Source organism: Elephas maximus, chromosome 13 (genome assembly GCF_024166365.1).
Source record: "Elephas maximus indicus isolate mEleMax1 chromosome 13, mEleMax1 primary haplotype, whole genome shotgun sequence".
NCBI classification, from domain to species: domain Eukaryota; kingdom Metazoa; phylum Chordata; class Mammalia; order Proboscidea; family Elephantidae; genus Elephas; species Elephas maximus.
Window position 1 is genome coordinate 100,402,655 of NC_064831.1, and position 20,559 is coordinate 100,423,213.

The 20,559-nt window shown below is 49.3% G+C and overlaps 12 non-coding genes across 12 annotated transcripts; all 12 read left to right on the top strand.

The window, feature by feature from the left end:
* The first annotated feature begins 1,471 nt into the window (after positions 1-1,471).
* Positions 1,472-1,552, top strand: LOC126057542 (small nucleolar RNA SNORD115). The gene has a single exon (XR_007512623.1). It is a non-coding gene; the product is annotated as a small nucleolar RNA SNORD115 (small nucleolar RNA).
* A 1,617-nt stretch (positions 1,553-3,169) lies between these two features.
* Positions 3,170-3,247, top strand: LOC126057873 (small nucleolar RNA SNORD115). The gene has a single exon (XR_007512945.1). It is a non-coding gene; the product is annotated as a small nucleolar RNA SNORD115 (small nucleolar RNA).
* A 1,618-nt stretch (positions 3,248-4,865) lies between these two features.
* Positions 4,866-4,946, top strand: LOC126057502 (small nucleolar RNA SNORD115). Its single transcript, XR_007512587.1, has one exon. It is a non-coding gene; the product is annotated as a small nucleolar RNA SNORD115 (small nucleolar RNA).
* Positions 4,947-6,563: 1,617 nt separating this feature from the next.
* LOC126057940 (small nucleolar RNA SNORD115) lies at positions 6,564-6,641 on the top strand. Its single transcript, XR_007513013.1, has one exon. It is a non-coding gene; the product is annotated as a small nucleolar RNA SNORD115 (small nucleolar RNA).
* A 1,618-nt stretch (positions 6,642-8,259) lies between these two features.
* LOC126057503 (small nucleolar RNA SNORD115) lies at positions 8,260-8,340 on the top strand. The gene has a single exon (XR_007512588.1). It is a non-coding gene; the product is annotated as a small nucleolar RNA SNORD115 (small nucleolar RNA).
* Positions 8,341-9,957: 1,617 nt separating this feature from the next.
* LOC126057875 (small nucleolar RNA SNORD115) lies at positions 9,958-10,035 on the top strand. Its single transcript, XR_007512947.1, has one exon. It is a non-coding gene; the product is annotated as a small nucleolar RNA SNORD115 (small nucleolar RNA).
* Positions 10,036-11,653: 1,618 nt separating this feature from the next.
* Positions 11,654-11,734, top strand: LOC126057504 (small nucleolar RNA SNORD115). The gene has a single exon (XR_007512589.1). It is a non-coding gene; the product is annotated as a small nucleolar RNA SNORD115 (small nucleolar RNA).
* A 1,617-nt stretch (positions 11,735-13,351) lies between these two features.
* Positions 13,352-13,429, top strand: LOC126057876 (small nucleolar RNA SNORD115). The gene has a single exon (XR_007512948.1). It is a non-coding gene; the product is annotated as a small nucleolar RNA SNORD115 (small nucleolar RNA).
* A 1,618-nt stretch (positions 13,430-15,047) lies between these two features.
* LOC126057505 (small nucleolar RNA SNORD115) lies at positions 15,048-15,128 on the top strand. Its single transcript, XR_007512590.1, has one exon. It is a non-coding gene; the product is annotated as a small nucleolar RNA SNORD115 (small nucleolar RNA).
* A 1,617-nt stretch (positions 15,129-16,745) lies between these two features.
* Positions 16,746-16,823, top strand: LOC126057941 (small nucleolar RNA SNORD115). Its single transcript, XR_007513014.1, has one exon. It is a non-coding gene; the product is annotated as a small nucleolar RNA SNORD115 (small nucleolar RNA).
* A 1,618-nt stretch (positions 16,824-18,441) lies between these two features.
* LOC126057506 (small nucleolar RNA SNORD115) lies at positions 18,442-18,522 on the top strand. The gene has a single exon (XR_007512591.1). It is a non-coding gene; the product is annotated as a small nucleolar RNA SNORD115 (small nucleolar RNA).
* Positions 18,523-20,139: 1,617 nt separating this feature from the next.
* On the top strand, positions 20,140-20,217 carry LOC126057942 (small nucleolar RNA SNORD115). Its single transcript, XR_007513015.1, has one exon. It is a non-coding gene; the product is annotated as a small nucleolar RNA SNORD115 (small nucleolar RNA).
* Positions 20,218-20,559: the final 342 nt, after the last annotated feature.

The following is a 20,559-nucleotide window of genomic DNA, read 5'->3' on the forward strand; positions in this document are numbered from 1 at the left end:
TCCTTTAGCAAAACCTGCCTCCGAGGAGTTCACCGTTGCGAGGACAAAAGGTGAGGGATTTCCCGTGATTTGCCCTGGCCCCATCTGACACTTAGGCAAGTGAGGATACACCACAAAAGGCAGTAGGGTTTGCTGACAAGGCTGAGGCATGTCCCCTGGTGTGTGCTTGACCTTGCCTGGTTGCCTAAGTGGCGGTGACGTGCGTGGGTGGATACTTAGGAATCAGAGAATCCTGAAACATGTGCGCTGGAGTCATCTGCGATAGCCTGGGCCCAAGTCCGATACGGCCTACCGAAATGGGAGAAACGGCCAACTAGAACAATGTATTTTCCCAAGATATTTATGAGATGTGAATGGCTCAGAGCTCTACAGGAGACTGGTCAACTTGCTGTAATTGAAAGCGTGTGTCAGTTGCGGCTGGACTCGCAGGATTTGCAGGTCGCTTTTCCCGTGAATCTTGAAATTGGATGAGCGACTCAGTAGTCTGATAGCTGGCTCCAGCTTTCAAGTAAAGGTAGCTGCACAGATAACTGCGTAGAAAATCTAAAGTCAGGGTCGATGCCAGGTGTGAAGGGGACACGAGGGTCAGGAGCACTTTCAGGTTGATGCCACAGGAGGTCATGTTTCCCTGGAGCTCTAGACAGTGAAAGCAGGCGTAAGTGCTGCCTTGCACATGTGCAAAGATCCCTGTTCCTACAGAGTTGGTTGGAATCCTGTAGAGGTTCCATAAGACTCCTGCTCTCTTTGTGCCAAGGAATCCTCTGATGGTTGATAAACAGGAGGAGATGTGTTCCCTGTGTTCCCATTCTTTGGCAATGTGGTGGCCTTGACTGTGTCTCTCCATGGCACAAGGGTGAAATCAAACTCTGGAAATGCCTAGTTGATTTGGGGGCCAAATTCTTGGTGAAAGCACTCTTCCGAGTGTCCCACAGCTCATTTGAAGATCCCCAGTTTTGGGAACCCTTGGATGTCATTTCCTGGAAGTGCTCGTGCACGGATCCGTGCCTGTGGACACAGATTCGGCTTCCTCGTAGACATTAGCCGGGGCTGATCAAATGAATAGCCTGTTCTTGGCTGGGACTTCCTGAGTACTTTTCTCCATTCGGAGTCCTCTATGCCTTGTCTTGATCTGGCACGCGTCTGCCTTTCTGTCAAGGGTCAGCAGTCTCACTAATGGGCGAGAAGTGTGTGTCTTGATTTCGTCCCTCTTTTGGGCTATATGTGGAAAAAGCATAGCTGTTAGGCAATGAATGTCTCTCGTCTGATGTCTGACTTACTTCTTTGCCCTTCCTCAAAGGATTGCAAGGTCGAAGCCTGTTTTCCTGCTTTCATGAGGGTCAAGCTAGTCCCCGGGACACCGGAAGAGGATGTGCGAACCTTCTCATCCTGCGTGATTGCGGGCTGGATGGACGATATCGGTGGTGAGGAACTTGAAGACTCAGGTGATTTCTCCCGGGGATTGAGATGTCTCGGGTCAACGAAGACACCTCAACTTGTCTACAAGAGAGATGATGACATAAAAATCATGCTCAATAGGATCCCGCTGAGGCCCAGAGAGAAACTCCTTTTCCCTAACGTTAATGATCTGCTTCAGAGTGGACCCCCGTTTGGATCCCTTTTTCCTCCACCAAGTGATCAAAAACTCCTCCCTGACCGATTTTGGTCATGCTGATTCCTTGGCTCTTTTCGTCTTTTTCTGTCATTTGGAAAGACCTGCTTTCAGGAGATTCACCACCGAAAGAACTCAAGGTGAGTGAATGATGGCGGTTCTCCCTTGTCTCTGGTGACACTTAGACAAGTGAAAATGGAGCCCAAGAGGCAGTCGGGTTTTGTGGAAAAGCTGAGACGTGTCCCCTGCTTTGAGCTTGACCTGACCTATTGACCAAGTGGCGGTGATATGCACGGGTGGATAGGTAGGAAGCACAGGAACCTAGAAGAATTTCCACTTGAGTAATTTTTGATCGTCCGGTTCCCAGTCGGGTATGTCTACGGAATTTGAGAATATTTTCAACTCTCAACTCTTTACGGGATGGGAGTGTGTAGCAGCTCTACTGGAGAAACCAGAGAGACTTGCCCTAGTTGAAAGCCTGTGTCAGTTGCGACTGGACTCTTAGGATCTCCAGGGCGTCTTTCCCAGACATCTTGGTATTGGATGAAGACTGGAGTAGCCTGATACCTCGCTGTAGCATTCAAGAAAAGGCAGCAGCACCACTACCTGAGTCAAAAAGCTAATGCCAGGCTCAATACCATTCGGTACGTGGGTCGCGAGCGTCATGACTCGTTTCAGGTTCATACCACAGGAGGTCAGGATCTGCTGACAGCCTAATCAGGCAATGCAGGCATAACTGCTGCCTTCCACATGTGGAAAGATCATTTTCTTGACAGATCTTTGGAATCTTGTAGAGATTCCATAGAACTCCTTTTCCGTGTGCCCCACGGGATCCTCTGATGCTTGATATACGGGAGGAGATGTGTTCCCTCTCTGGGGATTATTGGGGCCTGAGGTAGATTCGATTGTGTCTCTCCATGGCTCAGTGGTGAAACGAAAGCGTTGAAGGACTGTGGCAATTTTAACAAGTGTTGGCAGAATTCTTGGAAAGCTATTCTTTTCCAAATGTCCTCCAGCTGATTTGAAGATCCCCCGGTGCTGGGGACTCTTGGGTGCCATTTCCCGGGAGTCCGCACACATTGGACAGTGCCCGTGGACGCATAGTTGGCTGCCTTCAACACATCAGTCAGGCTTAAGCAATGGCAAAGGCTCCTTTTGCCTGGGTCCTCCTGTAAATTTGTGCTACATCCAGAGACCTCTCTGCCTTCTTCTGAATATTGCATGATTCTCTCCTTCTGTCATGGGTCAGCAGACTCCCCAGTGGGTTGCAAATGGCTGTGTTGATTTTGTCCATGTGTTCGCGAATGTCTGGCTGAAAGCCTAGCCTTAGGGAAGTGAGTTTCTCTTCTGGGATCTCTGTCTTACTGATTTCCCCTTTTCAAAGGGTTAGTGAGGTCGATGTCTCTTGTCCTGCTTTCATGGGGGTCAAGCCAACTGCCCGGGAAACTGGAAGATGATGTGTGAACGCTCTCATCCACTGTCCTTCCTGGGTGGAAGGAAGACATTTGTGGTAAGCATCTTCAGGTCTCAGGGGATTTTTCCTGGGGAGTGATATGGCCGGGGTCAATGATGACATAATCTGTCTGGAAGAGAGATGATGACCTAAAAATCATGCTCAGAGAGGTTATGCTGAGGCCCTGTGGGAAAGTCCTTTGGCCCAGCCTTACAGATCTTCTTTAGAGCGGACTCCCATTTTGATTTCTTTCACCTGCACCAAGTAATCCAAAAGACCTGGGTGGCCGATTTTGGTCAGGTTGATTCCTTGGCTCTTTTCCTCTTTTTGTGTCCTTTAGCAAAACCTGCCTCCGAGGAGTTCACCGTTGCGAGGACAAAAGGTGAGGGATTTCCCGTGATTTGCCCTGGCCCCATCTGACACTTAGGCAAGTGAGGATACACCACAAAAGGCAGTAGGGTTTGCTGACAAGGCTGAGGCATGTCCCCTGGTGTGTGCTTGACCTTGCCTGGTTGACTAAGTGGCGGTGACGTGCGTGGGTGGATACTTAGGAATCAGAGAATCCTGAAACATGTGCGCTGGAGTCATCTGCGATAGCCTGGGCCCAAGTCCGATACGGCCTACCGAAATGGGAGAAACGGCCAACTAGAACAATGTATTTTCCCAAGATATTTATGAGATGTGAATGGCTCAGAGCTCTACAGGAGACTGGTCAACTTGCTGTAATTGAAAGCGTGTGTCAGTTGCGGCTGGACTCGCAGGATTTGCAGGTCGCTTTTCCCGTGAATCTTGAAATTGGATGAGCGACTCAGTAGTCTGATAGCTGGCTCCAGCTTTCAAGTAAAGGTAGCTGCACAGATAACTGCGTAGAAAATCTAAAGTCAGGGTCGATGCCAGGTGTGAAGGGGACACGAGGGTCAGGAGCACTTTCAGGTTGATGCCACAGGAGGTCATGTTTCCCTGGAGCTCTAGACAGTGAAAGCAGGCGTAAGTGCTGCCTTGCACATGTGCAAAGATCCCTGTTCCTACAGAGTTGGTTGGAATCCTGTAGAGGTTCCATAAGACTCCTGCTCTCTTTGTGCCAAGGAATCCTCTGATGGTTGATAAACAGGAGGAGATGTGTTCCCTGTGTTCCCATTCTTTGGGAATGAGGTGGCCTTGACTGTGTCTCTCCATGGCACAAGGGTGAAATCAAACTCTGGAAATGCCTAGTTGATTTTGGGGCCAAATTCTTGGTGAAAGCACTCTTCCGAGTGTCCCACAGCTCATTTGAAGATCCCCAGTTTTGGGAACCCTTGGATGTCATTTCCTGGAAGTGCTCGTGCACGGATCCGTGCCTGTGGACACAGATTCGGCTTCCTCGTAGACATTAGCCGGGGCTGATCAAATGAATAGCCTGTTCTTGGCTGGGACTTCCTGAGTACTTTTCTCCATTCGGAGTCCTCTATGCCTTGTCTTGATCTGGCACGCGTCTGCCTTTCTGTCAAGGGTCAGCAGTCTCACTAATGGGCGAGAAGTGTGTGTCTTGATTTCGTCCGTCTTTTGGGCTATATGTGGAAAAAGCATAGCTGTTAGGCAATGAATGTCTCTCGTCTGATGTCTGACTTACTTCTTTGCCCTTCCTCAAAGGATTGCAAGGTCGAAGCCTGTTTTCCTGCTTTCATGAGGGTCAAGCTAGTCCCCGGGAAACCGGAAGAGGATGTGCGAACCTTCTCATCCTGCGTGATTGCGGGCTGGATGGACGATATCAGTGGTGAGGAACTTGAAGACTCAGGTGATTTCTCCCGGGGATTGAGATGTCTCGGGTCAACGAAGACACCTCAACTTGTCTCCAAGAGAGATGATGACATAAAAATCATGCTCAATAGGATCCCGCTGAGGCCCAGAGAGAAACTCCTTTTCCCTAACGTTAATGATCTGCTTCAGAGTGGACCCCCGTTTGGATCCCTTTTTCCTCCACCAAGTGATCAAAAACTCCTCCCTGACCGATTTTGGTCATGCTGATTCCTTGGCTCTTTTCGTCTTTTTCTGTCATTTGGAAAGACCTGCTTTCAGGAGATTCACCACCGAAAGAACTCAAGGTGAGTGAATGATGGCGGTTCTCCCTTGTCTCTGGTGACACTTAGACAAGTGAAAATGGAGCCCAAGAGGCAGTCGGGTTTTGTGGAAAAGCTGAGACGTGTCCCCTGCTTTGAGCTTGACCTGACCTATTGACCAAGTGGCGGTGATATGCACGGGTGGATAATTAGGAAGCACAGGAACCTAGAAGAATTTCCACTTGAGTAATTTTTGATCGTCCGGTTCCCAGTCGGTTATGTCTACGGAATTTGAGAATATTTTCAACTCTCAACTCTTTACGGGATGGGAGTGTGTAGCAGCTCTACTGGAGAAACCAGAGAGACTTGCCCTAGTTGAAAGCCTGTGTCAGTTGCGACTGGACTCTTAGGATCTCCAGGGCGTCTTTCCCAGACATCTTGGTATTGGATGAAGACTGGAGTAGCCTGATACCTCGCTGTAGCATTCAAGAAAAGGCAGCAGCACCACTACCTGAGTCAAAAAGCTAATGCCAGGCTCAATACCATTCGGTACGTGGGTCGCGAGCGTCATGACTAGTTTCAGGTTCATACCACAGGAGGTCAGGATCTGCTGACAGCCTAATCAGGCAATGCAGGCATAACTGCTGCCTTCCACATGTGGAAAGATCATTTTCTTGACAGATCTTTGGAATCTTGTAGAGATTCCATAGAACTCCTTTTCCGTGTGCCCCACGGGATCCTCTGATGCTTGATATACGGGAGGAGATGTGTTCCCTCTCTGGGGATTATTGGGGCCTGAGGTAGATTCGATTGTGTCTCTCCATGGCTCAGTGGTGAAACGAAAGCGTTGAAGGACTGTGGCAATTTTAACAAGTGTTGGCAGAATTCTTGGAAAGCTATTCTTTTCCAAATGTCCTCCAGCTGATTTGAAGATCCCCCGGTGCTGGGGACTCTTGGGTGCCATTTCCCGGGAGTCCGCACACATTGGACAGTGCCCGTGGACGCATAGTTGGCTGCCTTCAACACATCAGTCAGGCTTAAGCAATGGCAACGGCTCCTTTTGCCTGGGTCCTCCTGTAAATTTGTGCTACATCCAGAGACCTCTCTGCCTTCTTCTGAATATTGCATGATTCTCTCCTTCTGTCATGGGTCAGCAGACTCCCCAGTGGGTTGCAAATGGCTGTGTTGATTTTGTCCATGTGTTCGCGAATGTCTGGCTGAAAGCCTAGCCTTAGGGAAGTGAGTTTCTCTTCTGGGATCTCTGTCTTACTGATTTCCCCTTTTCAAAGGGTTAGTGAGGTCGATGTCTCTTGTCCTGCTTTCATGGGGGTCAAGCCAACTGCCCGGGAAACTGGAAGATGATGTGTGAACGCTCTCATCCACTGTCCTTCCTGGGTGGAAGGAAGACATTTGTGGTAAGCATCTTCAGGTCTCAGGGGATTTTTCCTGGGGAGTGATATGGCCGGGGTCAATGATGACATAATCTGTCTGGAAGAGAGACGATGACCTAAAAATCATGCTCAGAGAGGTTATGCTGAGGCCCTGTGGGAAAGTCCTTTGGCCCAGCCTTACAGATCTTCTTTAGAGCGGACTCCCATTTTGATTTCTTTCACCTGCACCAAGTAATCCAAAAGACCTGGGTGGCCGATTTTGGTCAGGTTGATTCCTTGGCTCTTTTCCTCTTTTTGTGTCCTTTAGCAAAACCTGCCTCCGAGGAGTTCACCGTTGCGAGGACAAAAGGTGAGGGATTTCCCGTGATTTGCCCTGGCCCCATCTGACACTTAGGCAAGTGAGGATACACCACAAAAGGCAGTAGGGTTTGCTGACAAGGCTGAGGCATGTCCCCTGGTGTGTGCTTGACCTTGCCTGGTTGACTAAGTGGCGGTGACGTGCGTGGGTGGATACTTAGGAATCAGAGAATCCTGAAACATGTGCGCTGGAGTCATCTGCGATAGCCTGGGCCCAAGTCCGATACGGCCTACCGAAATGGGAGAAACGGCCAACTAGAACAATGTATTTTCCCAAGATATTTATGAGATGTGAATGGCTCAGAGCTCTACAGGAGACTGGTCAACTTGCTGTAATTGAAAGCGTGTGTCAGTTGCGGCTGGACTCGCAGGATTTGCAGGTCGCTTTTCCCGTGAATCTTGAAATTGGATGAGCGACTCAGTAGTCTGATAGCTGGCTCCAGCTTTCAAGTAAAGGTAGCTGCACAGATAACTGCGTAGAAAATCTAAAGTCAGGGTCGATGCCAGGTGTGAAGGGGACACGAGGGTCAGGAGCACTTTCAGGTTGATGCCACAGGAGGTCATGTTTCCCTGGAGCTCTAGACAGTGAAAGCAGCCGTAAGTGCTGCCTTGCACATGTGCAAAGATCCCTGTTCCTACAGAGTTGGTTGGAATCCTGTAGAGGTTCCATAAGACTCCTGCTCTCTTTGTGCCAAGGAATCCTCTGATGGTTGATAAACAGGAGGAGATGTGTTCCCTGTGTTCCCATTCTTTGGGAATGAGGTGGCCTTGACTGTGTCTCTCCATGGCACAAGGGTGAAATCAAACTCTGGAAATGCCTAGTTGATTTGGGGGCCAAATTCTTGGTGAAAGCACTCTTCCGAGTGTCCCACAGCTCATTTGAAGATCCCCAGTTTTGGGAACCCTTGGATGTCATTTCCTGGAAGTGCTCGTGCACGGATCCGTGCCTGTGGACACAGATTCGGCTTCCTCGTAGACATTAGCCGGGGCTGATCAAATGAATAGCCTGTTCTTGGCTGGGACTTCCTGAGTACTTTTCTCCATTCGGAGTCCTCTATGCCTTGTCTTGATCTGGCACGCGTCTGCCTTTCTGTCAAGGGTCAGCAGTCTCACTAATGGGCGAGAAGTGTGTGTCTTGATTTCGTCCCTCTTTTGGGCTATATGTGGAAAAAGCATAGCTGTTAGGCAATGAATGTCTCTCGTCTGATGTCTGACTTACTTCTTTGCCCTTCCTCAAAGGATTGCAAGGTCGAAGCCTGTTTTCCTGCTTTCATGAGGGTCAAGCTAGTCCCCGGGACACCGGAAGAGGATGTGCGAACCTTCTCATCCTGCGTGATTGCGGGCTGGATGGACGATATCGGTGGTGAGGAACTTGAAGACTCAGGTGATTTCTCCCGGGGATTGAGATGTCTCGGGTCAACGAAGACACCTCAACTTGTCTCCAAGAGAGATGATGACATAAAAATCATGCTCAATAGGATCCCGCTGAGGCCCAGAGAGAAACTCCTTTTCCCTAACGTTAATGATCTGCTTCAGAGTGGACCCCCGTTTGGATCCCTTTTTCCTCCACCAAGTGATCAAAAACTCCTCCCTGACCGATTTTGGTCATGCTGATTCCTTGGCTCTTTTCGTCTTTTTCTGTCATTTGGAAAGACCTGCTTTCAGGAGATTCACCACCGAAAGAACTCAAGGTGAGTGAATGATGGCGGTTCTCCCTTGTCTCTGGTGACACTTAGACAAGTGAAAATGGAGCCCAAGAGGCAGTCGGGTTTTGTGGAAAAGCTGAGACGTGTCCCCTGCTTTGAGCTTGACCTGACCTATTGACCAAGTGGCGGTGATATGCACGGGTGGATAGGTAGGAAGCACAGGAACCTAGAAGAATTTCCACTTGAGTAATTTTTGATCGTCCGGTTCCCAGTCGGGTATGTCTACGGAATTTGAGAATATTTTCAACTCTCAACTCTTTACGGGATGGGAGTGTGTAGCAGCTCTACTGGAGAAACCAGAGAGACTTGCCCTAGTTGAAAGCCTGTGTCAGTTGCGACTGGACTCTTAGGATCTCCAGGGCGTCTTTCCCAGACATCTTGGTATTGGATGAAGACTGGAGTAGCCTGATACCTCGCTGTAGCATTCAAGAAAAGGCAGCAGCACCACTACCTGAGTCAAAAAGCTAATGCCAGGCTCAATACCATTCGGTACGTGGGTCGCGAGCGTCATGACTCGTTTCAGGTTCATACCACAGGAGGTCAGGATCTGCTGACAGCCTAATCAGGCAATGCAGGCATAACTGCTGCCTTCCACATGTGGAAAGATCATTTTCTTGACAGATCTTTGGAATCTTGTAGAGATTCCATAGAACTCCTTTTCCGTGTGCCCCACGGGATCCTCTGATGCTTGATATACGGGAGGAGATGTGTTCCCTCTCTGGGGATTATTGGGGCCTGAGGTAGATTCGATTGTGTCTCTCCATGGCTCAGTGGTGAAACGAAAGCGTTGAAGGACTGTGGCAATTTTAACAAGTGTTGGCAGAATTCTTGGAAAGCTATTCTTTTCCAAATGTCCTCCAGCTGATTTGAAGATCCCCCGGTGCTGGGGACTCTTGGGTGCCATTTCCCGGGAGTCCGCACACATTGGACAGTGCCCGTGGACGCATAGTTGGCTGCCTTCAACACATCAGTCAGGCTTAAGCAATGGCAAAGGCTCCTTTTGCCTGGGTCCTCCTGTAAATTTGTGCTACATCCAGAGACCTCTCTGCCTTCTTCTGAATATTGCATGATTCTCTCCTTCTGTCATGGGTCAGCAGACTCCCCAGTGGGTTGCAAATGGCTGTCTTGATTTTGTCCATGTGTTCGCGAATGTCTGGCTGAAAGCCTAGCCTTAGGGAAGTGAGTTTCTCTTCTGGGATCTCTGTCTTACTGATTTCCCCTTTTCAAAGGGTTAGTGAGGTCGATGTCTCTTGTCCTGCTTTCATGGGGGTCAAGCCAACTGCCCGGGAAACTGGAAGATGATGTGTGAACGCTCTCATCCACTGTCCTTCCTGGGTGGAAGGAAGACATTTGTGGTAAGCATCTTCAGGTCTCAGGGGATTTTTCCTGGGGAGTGATATGGCTGGGGTCAATGATGACATAATCTGTCTGGAAGAGAGATGATGACCTAAAAATCATGCTCAGAGAGGTTATGCTGAGGCCCTGTGGGAAAGTCCTTTGGCCCAGCCTTACAGATCTTCTTTAGAGCGGACTCCCATTTTGATTTCTTTCACCTGCACCAAGTAATCCAAAAGACCTGGGTGGCCGATTTTGGTCAGGTTGATTCCTTGGCTCTTTTCCTCTTTTTGTGTCCTTTAGCAAAACCTGCCTCCGAGGAGTTCACCGTTGCGAGGACAAAAGGTGAGGGATTTCCCGTGATTTGCCCTGGCCCCATCTGACACTTAGGCAAGTGAGGATACACCACAAAAGGCAGTAGGGTTTGCTGACAAGGCTGAGGCATGTCCCCTGGTGTGTGCTTGACCTTGCCTGGTTGACTAAGTGGCGGTGACGTGCGTGGGTGGATACTTAGGAATCAGAGAATCCTGAAACATGTGCGCTGGAGTCATCTGCGATAGCCTGGGCCCAAGTCCGATACGGCCTACCGAAATGGGAGAAACGGCCAACTAGAACAATGTATTTTCCCAAGATATTTATGAGATGTGAATGGCTCAGAGCTCTACAGGAGACTGGTCAACTTGCTGTAATTGAAAGCGTGTGTCAGTTGCGGCTGGACTCGCAGGATTTGCAGGTCGCTTTTCCCGTGAATCTTGAAATTGGATGAGCGACTCAGTAGTCTGATAGCTGGCTCCAGCTTTCAAGTAAAGGTAGCTGCACAGATAACTGCGTAGAAAATCTAAAGTCAGGGTCGATGCCAGGTGTGAAGGGGACACGAGGGTCAGGAGCACTTTCAGGTTGATGCCACAGGAGGTCATGTTTCCCTGGAGCTCTAGACAGTGAAAGCAGGCGTAAGTGCTGCCTTGCACATGTGCAAAGATCCCTGTTCCTACAGAGTTGGTTGGAATCCTGTAGAGGTTCCATAAGACTCCTGCTCTCTTTGTGCCAAGGAATCCTCTGATGGTTGATAAACAGGAGGAGATGTGTTCCCTGTGTTCCCATTCTTTGGGAATGAGGTGGCCTTGACTGTGTCTCTCCATGGCACAAGGGTGAAATCAAACTCTGGAAATGCCTAGTTGATTTGGGGGCCAAATTCTTGGTGAAAGCACTCTTCCGAGTGTCCCACAGCTCATTTGAAGATCCCCAGTTTTGGGAACCCTTGGATGTCATTTCCTGGAAGTGCTCGTGCACGGATCCGTGCCTGTGGACACAGATTCGGCTTCCTCGTAGACATTAGCCGGGGCTGATCAAATGAATAGCCTGTTCTTGGCTGGGACTTCCTGAGTACTTTTCTCCATTCGGAGTCCTCTATGCCTTGTCTTGATCTGGCACGCGTCTGCCTTTCTGTCAAGGGTCAGCAGTCTCACTAATGGGCGAGAAGTGTGTGTCTTGATTTCGTCCGTCTTTTGGGCTATATGTGGAAAAAGCATAGCTGTTAGGCAATGAATGTCTCTCGTCTGATGTCTGACTTACTTCTTTGCCCTTCCTCAAAGGATTGCAAGGTCGAAGCCTGTTTTCCTGCTTTCATGAGGGTCAAGCTAGTCCCCGGGAAACCGGAAGAGGATGTGCGAACCTTCTCATCCTGCGTGATTGCGGGCTGGATGGACGATATCGGTGGTGAGGAACTTGAAGACTCAGGTGATTTCTCCCGGGGATTGAGATGTCTCGGGTCAACGAAGACACCTCAACTTGTCTCCAAGAGAGATGATGACATAAAAATCATGCTCAATAGGATCCCGCTGAGGCCCAGAGAGAAACTCCTTTTCCCTAACGTTAATGATCTGCTTCAGAGTGGACCCCCGTTTGGATCCCTTTTTCCTCCACCAAGTGATCAAAAACTCCTCCCTGACCGATTTTGGTCATGCTGATTCCTTGGCTCTTTTCGTCTTTTTCTGTCATTTGGAAAGACCTGCTTTCAGGAGATTCACCACCGAAAGAACTCAAGGTGAGTGAATGATGGCGGTTCTCCCTTGTCTCTGGTGACACTTAGACAAGTGAAAATGGAGCCCAAGAGGCAGTCGGGTTTTGTGGAAAAGCTGAGACGTGTCCCCTGCTTTGAGCTTGACCTGACCTATTGACCAAGTGGCGGTGATATGCACGGGTGGATAGTTAGGAAGCACAGGAACCTAGAAGAATTTCCACTTGAGTAATTTTTGATCGTCCGGTTCCCAGTCGGTTATGTCTACGGAATTTGAGAATATTTTCAACTCTCAACTCTTTACGGGATGGGAGTGTGTAGCAGCTCTACTGGAGAAACCAGAGAGACTTGCCCTAGTTGAAAGCCTGTGTCAGTTGCGACTGGACTCTTAGGATCTCCAGGGCGTCTTTCCCAGACATCTTGGTATTGGATGAAGACTGGAGTAGCCTGATACCTCGCTGTAGCATTCAAGAAAAGGCAGCAGCACCACTACCTGAGTCAAAAAGCTAATGCCAGGCTCAATACCATTCGGTACGTGGGTCGCGAGCGTCATGACTAGTTTCAGGTTCATACCACAGGAGGTCAGGATCTGCTGACAGCCTAATCAGGCAATGCAGGCATAACTGCTGCCTTCCACATGTGGAAAGATCATTTTCTTGACAGATCTTTGGAATCTTGTAGAGATTCCATAGAACTCCTTTTCCGTGTGCCCCACGGGATCCTCTGATGCTTGATATACGGGAGGAGATGTGTTCCCTCTCTGGGGATTATTGGGGCCTGAGGTAGATTCGATTGTGTCTCTCCATGGCTCAGTGGTGAAACGAAAGCGTTGAAGGACTGTGGCAATTTTAACAAGTGTTGGCAGAATTCTTGGAAAGCTATTCTTTTCCAAATGTCCTCCAGCTGATTTGAAGATCCCCCGGTGCTGGGGACTCTTGGGTGCCATTTCCCGGGAGTCCGCACACATTGGACAGTGCCCGTGGACGCATAGTTGGCTGCCTTCAACACATCAGTCAGGCTTAAGCAATGGCAACGGCTCCTTTTGCCTGGGTCCTCCTGTAAATTTGTGCTACATCCAGAGACCTCTCTGCCTTCTTCTGAATATTGCATGATTCTCTCCTTCTGTCATGGGTCAGCAGACTCCCCAGTGGGTTGCAAATGGCTGTCTTGATTTTGTCCATGTGTTCGCGAATGTCTGGCTGAAAGCCTAGCCTTAGGGAAGTGAGTTTCTCTTCTGGGATCTCTGTCTTACTGATTTCCCCTTTTCAAAGGGTTAGTGAGGTCGATGTCTCTTGTCCTGCTTTCATGGGGGTCAAGCCAACTGCCCGGGAAACTGGAAGATGATGTGTGAACGCTCTCATCCACTGTCCTTCCTGGGTGGAAGGAAGACATTTGTGGTAAGCATCTTCAGGTCTCAGGGGATTTTTCCTGGGGAGTGATATGGCCGGGGTCAATGATGACATAATCTGTCTGGAAGAGAGATGATGACCTAAAAATCATGCTCAGAGAGGTTATGCTGAGGCCCTGTGGGAAAGTCCTTTGGCCCAGCCTTACAGATCTTCTTTAGAGCGGACTCCCATTTTGATTTCTTTCACCTGCACCAAGTAATCCAAAAGACCTGGGTGGCCGATTTTGGTCAGGTTGATTCCTTGGCTCTTTTCCTCTTTTTGTGTCCTTTAGCAAAACCTGCCTCCGAGGAGTTCACCGTTGCGAGGACAAAAGGTGAGGGATTTCCCGTGATTTGCCCTGGCCCCATCTGACACTTAGGCAAGTGAGGATACACCACAAAAGGCAGTAGGGTTTGCTGACAAGGCTGAGGCATGTCCCCTGGTGTGTGCTTGACCTTGCCTGGTTGACTAAGTGGCGGTGACGTGCGTGGGTGGATACTTAGGAATCAGAGAATCCTGAAACATGTGCGCTGGAGTCATCTGCGATAGCCTGGGCCCAAGTCCGATACGGCCTACCGAAATGGGAGAAACGGCCAACTAGAACAATGTATTTTCCCAAGATATTTATGAGATGTGAATGGCTCAGAGCTCTACAGGAGACTGGTCAACTTGCTGTAATTGAAAGCGTGTGTCAGTTGCGGCTGGACTCGCAGGATTTGCAGGTCGCTTTTCCCGTGAATCTTGAAATTGGATGAGCGACTCAGTAGTCTGATAGCTGGCTCCAGCTTTCAAGTAAAGGTAGCTGCACAGATAACTGCGTAGAAAATCTAAAGTCAGGGTCGATGCCAGGTGTGAAGGGGACACGAGGGTCAGGAGCACTTTCAGGTTGATGCCACAGGAGGTCATGTTTCCCTGGAGCTCTAGACAGTGAAAGCAGGCGTAAGTGCTGCCTTGCACATGTGCAAAGATCCCTGTTCCTACAGAGTTGGTTGGAATCCTGTAGAGGTTCCATAAGACTCCTGCTCTCTTTGTGCCAAGGAATCCTCTGATGGTTGATAAACAGGAGGAGATGTGTTCCCTGTGCTCCCATTCTTTGGGAATGAGGTGGCCTTGACTGTGTCTCTCCATGGCACAAGGGTGAAATCAAACTCTGGAAATGCCTAGTTGATTTGGGGGCCAAATTCTTGGTGAAAGCACTCTTCCGAGTGTCCCACAGCTCATTTGAAGATCCCCAGTTTTGGGAACCCTTGGATGTCATTTCCTGGAAGTGCTCGTGCACGGATCCGTGCCTGTGGACACAGATTCGGCTTCCTCGTAGACATTAGCCGGGGCTGATCAAATGAATAGCCTGTTCTTGGCTGGGACTTCCTGAGTACTTTTCTCCATTCGGAGTCCTCTATGCCTTGTCTTGATCTGGCACGCGTCTGCCTTTCTGTCAAGGGTCAGCAGTCTCACTAATGGGCGAGAAGTGTGTGTCTTGATTTCGTCCCTCTTTTGGGCTATATGTGGAAAAAGCATAGCTGTTAGGCAATGAATGTCTCTCGTCTGATGTCTGACTTACTTCTTTGCCCTTCCTCAAAGGATTGCAAGGTCGAAGCCTGTTTTCCTGCTTTCATGAGGGTCAAGCTAGTCCCCGGGAAACCGGAAGAGGATGTGCGAACCTTCTCATCCTGCGTGATTGCGGGCTGGATGGACGATATCGGTGGTGAGGAACTTGAAGACTCAGGTGATTTCTCCCGGGGATTGAGATGTCTCGGGTCAACGAAGACACCTCAACTTGTCTCCAAGAGAGATGATGACATAAAAATCATGCTCAATAGGATCCCGCTGAGGCCCAGAGAGAAACTCCTTTTCCCTAACGTTAATGATCTGCTTCAGAGTGGACCCCCGTTTGGATCCCTTTTTCCTCCACCAAGTGATCAAAAACTCCTCCCTGACCGATTTTGGTCATGCTGATTCCTTGGCTCTTTTCGTCTTTTTCTGTCATTTGGAAAGACCTGCTTTCAGGAGATTCACCACCGAAAGAACTCAAGGTGAGTGAATGATGGCGGTTCTCCCTTGTCTCTGGTGACACTTAGACAAGTGAAAATGGAGCCCAAGAGGCAGTCGGGTTTTGTGGAAAAGCTGAGACGTGTCCCCTGCCTTGAGCTTGACCTGACCTATTGACCAAGTGGCGGTGATATGCACGGGTGGATAGGTAGGAAGCACAGGAACCTAGAAGAATTTCCACTTGAGTAATTTTTGATCGTCCGGTTCCCAGTCGGGTATGTCTACGGAATTTGAGAATATTTTCAACTCTCAACTCTTTACGGGATGGGAGTGTGTAGCAGCTCTACTGGAGAAACCAGAGAGACTTGCCCTAGTTGAAAGCCTGTGTCAGTTGCGACTGGACTCTTAGGATCTCCAGGGCGTCTTTCCCAGACATCTTGGTATTGGATGAAGACTGGAGTAGCCTGATACCTCGCTGTAGCATTCAAGAAAAGGCAGCAGCACCACTACCTGAGTCAAAAAGCTAATGCCAGGCTCAATACCATTCGGTACGTGGGTCGCGAGCGTCATGACTCGTTTCAGGTTCATACCACAGGAGGTCAGGATCTGCTGACAGCCTAATCAGGCAATGCAGGCATAACTGCTGCCTTCCACATGTGGAAAGATCATTTTCTTGACAGATCTTTGGAATCTTGTAGAGATTCCATAGAACTCCTTTTCCGTGTGCCCCACGGGATCCTCTGATGCTTGATATACGGGAGGAGATGTGTTCCCTCTCTGGGGATTATTGGGGCCTGAGGTAGATTCGATTGTGTCTCTCCATGGCTCAGTGGTGAAACGAAAGCGTTGAAGGACTGTGGCAATTTTAACAAGTGTTGGCAGAATTCTTGGAAAGCTATTCTTTTCCAAATGTCCTCCAGCTGATTTGAAGATCCCCCGGTGCTGGGGACTCTTGGGTGCCATTTCCCGGGAGTCCGCACACATTGGACAGTGCCCGTGGACGCATAGTTGGCTGCCTTCAACACATCAGTCAGGCTTAAGCAATGGCAAAGGCTCCTTTTGCCTGGGTCCTCCTGTAAATTTGTGCTACATCCAGAGACCTCTCTGCCTTCTTCTGAATATTGCATGATTCTCTCCTTCTGTCATGGGTCAGCAGACTCCCCAGTGGGTTGCAAATGGCTGTCTTGATTTTGTCCATGTGTTCGCGAATGTCTGGCTGAAAGCCTAGCCTTAGGGAAGTGAGTTTCTCTTCTGGGATCTCTGTCTTACTGATTTCCCCTTTTCAAAGGGTTAGTGAGGTCGATGTCTCTTGTCCTGCTTTCATGGGGGTCAAGCCAACTGCCCGGGAAACTGGAAGATGATGTGTGAACGCTCTCATCCACTGTCCTTCCTGGGTGGAAGGAAGACATTTGTGGTAAGCATCTTCAGGTCTCAGGGGATTTTTCCTGGGGAGTGATATGGCCGGGGTCAATGATGACATAATCTGTCTGGAAGAGAGACGATGACCTAAAAATCATGCTCAGAGAGGTTATGCTGAGGCCCTGTGGGAAAGTCCTTTGGCCCAGCCTTACAGATCTTCTTTAGAGCGGACTCCCATTTTGATTTCTTTCACCTGCACCAAGTAATCCAAAAGACCTGGGTGGCCGATTTTGGTCAGGTTGATTCCTTGGCTCTTTTCCTCTTTTTGTGTCCTTTAGCAAAACCTGCCTCCGAGGAGTTCACCGTTGCGAGGACAAAAGGTGAGGGATTTCCCGTGATTTGCCCTGGCCCCATCTGACACTTAGGCAAGTGAGGATACACCACAAAAGGCAGTAGGGTTTGCTGACAAGGCTGAGGCATGTCCCCTGGTGTGTGCTTGACCTTGCCTGGTTGACTAAGTGGCGGTGACGTGCGTGGGTGGATACTTAGGAATCAGAGAATCCTGAAACATGTGCGCTGGAGTCATCTGCGATAGCCTGGGCCCAAGTCCGATACGGCCTACCGAAATGGGAGAAACGGCCAACTAGAACAATGTATTTTCCCAAGATATTTATGAGATGTGAATGGCTCAGAGCTCTACAGGAGACTGGTCAACTTGCTGTAATTGAAAGCGTGTGTCAGTTGCGGCTGGACTCGCAGGATTTGCAGGTCGCTTTTCCCGTGAATCTTGAAATTGGATGAGCGACTCAGTAGTCTGATAGCTGGCTCCAGCTTTCAAGTAAAGGTAGCTGCACAGATAACTGCGTAGAAAATCTAAAGTCAGGGTCGATGCCAGGTGTGAAGGGGACACGAGGGTCAGGAGCACTTTCAGGTTGATGCCACAGGAGGTCATGTTTCCCTGGAGCTCTAGACAGTGAAAGCAGGCGTAAGTGCTGCCTTGCACATGTGCAAAGATCCCTGTTCCTACAGAGTTGGTTGGAATCCTGTAGAGGTTCCATAAGACTCCTGCTCTCTTTGTGCCAAGGAATCCTCTGATGGTTGATAAACAGGAGGAGATGTGTTCCCTGTGTTCCCATTCTTTGGGAATGAGGTGGCCTTGACTGTGTCTCTCCATGGCACAAGGGTGAAATCAAACTCTGGAAATGCCTAGTTGATTTGGGGGCCAAATTCTTGGTGAAAGCACTCTTCCGAGTGTCCCACAGCTCATTTGAAGATCCCCAGTTTTGGGAACCCTTGGATGTCATTTCCTGGAAGTGCTCGTGCACGGATCCGTGCCTGTGGACACAGATTCGGCTTCCTCGTAGACATTAGCCGGGGCTGATCAAATGAATAGCCTGTTCTTGGCTGGGACTTCCTGAGTACTTTTCTCCATTCGGAGTCCTCTATGCCTTGTCTTGATCTGGCACGCGTCTGCCTTTCTGTCAAGGGTCAGCAGTCTCACTAATGGGCGAGAAGTGTGTGTCTTGATTTCGTCCCTCTTTTGGGCTATATGTGGAAAAAGCATAGCTGTTAGGCAATGAATGTCTCTCGTCTGATGTCTGACTTACTTCTTTGCCCTTCCTCAAAGGATTGCAAGGTCGAAGCCTGTTTTCCTGCTTTCATGAGGGTCAAGCTAGTCCCCGGGAAACCGGAAGAGGATGTGCGAACCTTCTCATCCTGCGTGATTGCGGGCTGGATGGACGATATCGGTGGTGAGGAACTTGAAGACTCAGGTGATTTCTCCCGGGGATTGAGATGTCTCGGGTCAACGAAGACACCTCAACTTGTCTCCAAGAGAGATGATGACATAAAAATCATGCTCAATAGGATCCCGCTGAGGCCCAGAGAGAAACTCCTTTTCCCTAACGTTAATGATCTGCTTCAGAGTGGACCCCCGTTTGGATCCCTTTTTCCTCCACCAAGTGATCAAAAACTCCTCCCTGACCGATTTTGGTCATGCTGATTCCTTGGCTCTTTTCGTCTTTTTCTGTCATTTGGAAAGACCTGCTTTCAGGAGATTCACCACCGAAAGAACTCAAGGTGAGTGAATGATGGCGGTTCTCCCTTGTCTCTGGTGACACTTAGACAAGTGAAAATGGAGCCCAAGAGGCAGTCGGGTTTTGTGGAAAAGCTGAGACGTGTCCCCTGCCTTGAGCTTGACCTGACCTATTGACCAAGTGGCGGTGATATGCACGGGTGGATAGGTAGGAAGCACAGGAACCTAGAAGAATTTCCACTTGAGTAATTTTTGATCGTCCGGTTCCCAGTCGGGTATGTCTACGGAATTTGAGAATATTTTCAACTCTCAACTCTTTACGGGATGGGAGTGTGTAGCAGCTCTACTGGAGAAACCAGAGAGACTTGCCCTAGTTGAAAGCCTGTGTCAGTTGCGACTGGACTCTTAGGATCTCCAGGGCGTCTTTCCCAGACATCTTGGTATTGGATGAAGACTGGAGTAGCCTGATACCTCGCTGTAGCATTCAAGAAAAGGCAGCAGCACCACTATCTGAGTCAAAAAGCTAATGCCAGGCTCAATACCATTCGGTACGTGGGTCGCGAGCGTCATGACTCGTTTCAGGTTCATACCACAGGAGGTCAGGATCTGCTGACAGCCTAATCAGGCAATGCAGGCATAACTGCTGCCTTCCACATGTGGAAAGATCATTTTCTTGACAGATCTTTGGAATCTTGTAGAGATTCCATAGAACTCCTTTTCCGTGTGCCCCACGGGATCCTCTGATGCTTGATATACGGGAGGAGATGTGTTCCCTCTCTGGGGATTATTGGGGCCTGAGGTAGATTCGATTGTGTCTCTCCATGGCTCAGTGGTGAAACGAAAGCGTTGAAGGACTGTGGCAATTTTAACAAGTGTTGGCAGAATTCTTGGAAAGCTATTCTTTTCCAAATGTCCTCCAGCTGATTTGAAGATCCCCCGGTGCTGGGGACTCTTGGGTGCCATTTCCCGGGAGTCCGCACACATTGGACAGTGCCCGTGGACGCATAGTTGGCTGCCTTCAACACATCAGTCAGGCTTAAGCAATGGCAACGGCTCCTTTTGCCTGGGTCCTCCTGTAAATTTGTGCTACATCCAGAGACCTCTCTGCCTTCTTCTGAATATTGCATGATTCTCTCCTTCTGTCATGGGTCAGCAGACTCCCCAGTGGGTTGCAAATGGCTGTCTTGATTTTGTCCATGTGTTCGCGAATGTCTGGCTGAAAGCCTAGCCTTAGGGAAGTGAGTTTCTCTTCTGGGATCTCTGTCTTACTGATTTCCCCTTTTCAAAGGGTTAGTGAGGTCGATGTCTCTTGTCCTGCTTTCATGGGGGTCAAGCCAACTGCCCGGGAAACTGGAAGATGATGTGTGAACGCTCTCATCCACTGTCCTTCCTGGGTGGAAGGAAGACATTTGTGGTAAGCATCTTCAGGTCTCAGGGGATTTTTCCTGGGGAGTGATATGGCCGGGGTCAATGATGACATAATCTGTCTGGAAGAGAGACGATGACCTAAAAATCATGCTCAGAGAGGTTATGCTGAGGCCCTGTGGGAAAGTCCTTTGGCCCAGCCTTACAGATCTTCTTTAGAGCGGACTCCCATTTTGATTTCTTTCACCTGCACCAAGTAATCCAAAAGACCTGGGTGGCCGATTTTGGTCAGGTTGATTCCTTGGCTCTTTTCCTCTTTTTGTGTCCTTTAGCAAAACCTGCCTCCGAGGAGTTCACCGTTGCGAGGACAAAAGGTGAGGGATTTCCCGTGATTTGCCCTGGCCCCATCTGACACTTAGGCAAGTGAGGATACACCACAAAAGGCAGTAGGGTTTGCTGACAAGGCTGAGGCATGTCCCCTGGTGTGTGCTTGACCTTGCCTGGTTGACTAAGTGGCGG